Source organism: Schistocerca piceifrons, unplaced genomic scaffold (assembly GCF_021461385.2).
Source record: "Schistocerca piceifrons isolate TAMUIC-IGC-003096 unplaced genomic scaffold, iqSchPice1.1 HiC_scaffold_1099, whole genome shotgun sequence".
Lineage (NCBI taxonomy): Eukaryota > Metazoa > Arthropoda > Insecta > Orthoptera > Acrididae > Schistocerca > Schistocerca piceifrons.
This window is the reverse complement of record NW_025726906.1, coordinates 25,001-27,283: the sequence shown is the minus strand read 5'-3', so window position 1 is coordinate 27,283 and position 2,283 is coordinate 25,001. Positions and strand designations below refer to the sequence as shown.

Below are 2,283 nucleotides of genomic sequence, written 5' to 3'. Positions count from 1 at the left end.
TGCTACAGAGGCCGGTTGACAGTCGTTCGAGCAATGGACATCGCATACGTACGGGGGCCACCTTCCACGTATTGTCTAGGCGTGCACATTTTGTTGCGTGTATGTGGGCAGACGTAGTGTGGCGTGACACCTGACACAGGCATGCAATAATCGTTGAAGTTGCAAATGGCGATGGACGCCTGCGTTTTCTGGTGAAGTTACGCAAATGAACAAATGGTAACCTGTTGTGGTGCGGTTGTTCTCGCTAGGGGTGAATCGGTGATGGCGACGATAGGTTGAGGTACGAACCGGTTGTTCCAGCGATACCCACCATGCCGACGAAACTGAACGGCATCTGGGTGTGAAGCGATACGCGGCGGTGGCTGGGTGGGACCGTCCCCGGCCGGTGAGGGGGCGCCTCCCGGCGTGCTGGCCGCGCGGTGCGTGGGCGCACGCGCTACAGCCGGCTGGTGGGGGGCGGCCAGTGGCAGGCGCGCCGGCCGACGGACGCGGCAGGCGTCGCAGCTGCGCGCCGGCGCACCCTGCGCGCGGCGCCGTGCGGCCAAAGTAGGTCCTCGCGGGCCCGGTGCGAAGCGCGGTGGACATCTTCAGTGTGCTGGTCCGATTGAGGACTGTGTGCGTTGAGGATGCGCCGCCGCCCGGCGCTCGGCGCCGCGACGCCGTCTGCTGCTCGGTCGCCCCAGCGGTTCTCGCTGGTGGTTTGTATCGCAGCTGTGCGGATGTGTTGGCGCGTGCGCTGTGCTGGGAGAGTTCGCTTCGGCACCCAAGTGGGGCTTTTGTCCTTCTGTGGCGCTGGCGTTGGAGCTGCCGGTCACCGTAGGTGGCGCGTGTTGTCTCCCGCCGGCAATGCCACGACAGCACGCTCCCGGGCCTCTGTCGGCAGCGGCAAGCTCAGTTGGGAGCACGGGTGGTCGCACCGAAAGCGTCTACTCGCCTAACTCCGGGCGATTGCGCCTCTCTCGAACCCGACCAAGTACTTGGGACGGCGCTGCGCGCCGCCGGGACCTGAGAGGGTTTCGAGGTGTATTGTGCAGGGGAGCTCAGCCTCCTCCTGTTTGCAGAATGATTGAGCGGACGCTTGCGTGTTCGCGCGGGCCCCCGGGACACACTCCCGGGCGGCCGGCTGCTCAGCTCTAGTTGACGCAGCTCCCTGGTTGATCCTGCCAGTAGTCATATGCTTGTCTCAAAGATTAAGCCATGCATGTCTCAGTACAAGCCGCATTAAGGTGAAACCGCGAATGGCTCATTAAATCAGTTATGGTTCCTTAGATCGTACCCACGTTACTTGGATAACTGTGGTAATTCTAGAGCTAATACATGCAAACAGAGTCCCGACCAGAGATGGAAGGGACGCTTTTATTAGATCAAAACCAATCGGTCGGCTCGTCCGGTCCGTTTGCCTTGGTGACTCTGAATAACTTTGGGCTGATCGCACGGTCCTCGTACCGGCGACGCATCTTTCAAATGTCTGCCTTATCAACTGTCGATGGTAGGTTCTGCGCCTACCATGGTTGTAACGGGTAACGGGGAATCAGGGTTCGATTCCGGAGAGGGAGCCTGAGAAACGGCTACCACATCCAAGGAAGGCAGCAGGCGCGCAAATTACCCACTCCCGGCACGGGGAGGTAGTGACGAAAAATAACGATACGGGACTCATCCGAGGCCCCGTAATCGGAATGAGTACACTTTAAATCCTTTAACGAGTATCTATTGGAGGGCAAGTCTGGTGCCAGCAGCCGCGGTAATTCCAGCTCCAATAGCGTATATTAAAGTTGTTGCGGTTAAAAAGCTCGTAGTTGGATTTGTGTCCCACGCTGTTGGTTCACCGCCCGTCGGTGTTTAACTGGCATGTATCGTGGGACGTCCTGCCGGTGGGGCGAGCCGAAGGCGTGCGACCGCCTCGTGCGTGCTCGTGCGTCCCGAGGCGGACCCCGTTGAAATCCTACCAGGGTGCTCTTTATTGAGTGTCTCGGTGGGCCGGCACGTTTACTTTGAACAAATTAGAGTGCTTAAAGCAGGCAAGCCCGCCTGAATACTGTGTGCATGGAATAATGGAATAGGACCTCGGTTCTATTTTGTTGGTTTTCGGAACCCGAGGTAATGATTAATAGGGACAGGCGGGGGCATTCGTATTGCGACGTTAGAGGTGAAATTCTTGGATCGTCGCAAGACGAACAGAAGCGAAAGCATTTGCCAAGTATGTTTTCATTAATCAAGAACGAAAGTTAGAGGTTCGAAGGCGATCAGATACCGCCCTAGTTCTAACCATAAACGATGCCAGCC

At 57.9% G+C, this 2,283-nt stretch overlaps 1 non-coding gene across 1 annotated transcript in view; it reads left to right on the top strand.

The window, feature by feature from the left end:
* Positions 1-1,147: 1,147 nt before the first annotated feature.
* Positions 1,148-2,283, top strand: part of LOC124727381 — a 1,909-nt gene continuing 773 nt past the window's right edge. The window contains exon 1 of the ribosomal RNA XR_007007094.1: positions 1,148-2,283. This exon is cut by the window's right edge and continues 773 nt beyond it. This is a non-coding gene — a ribosomal RNA (small subunit ribosomal RNA).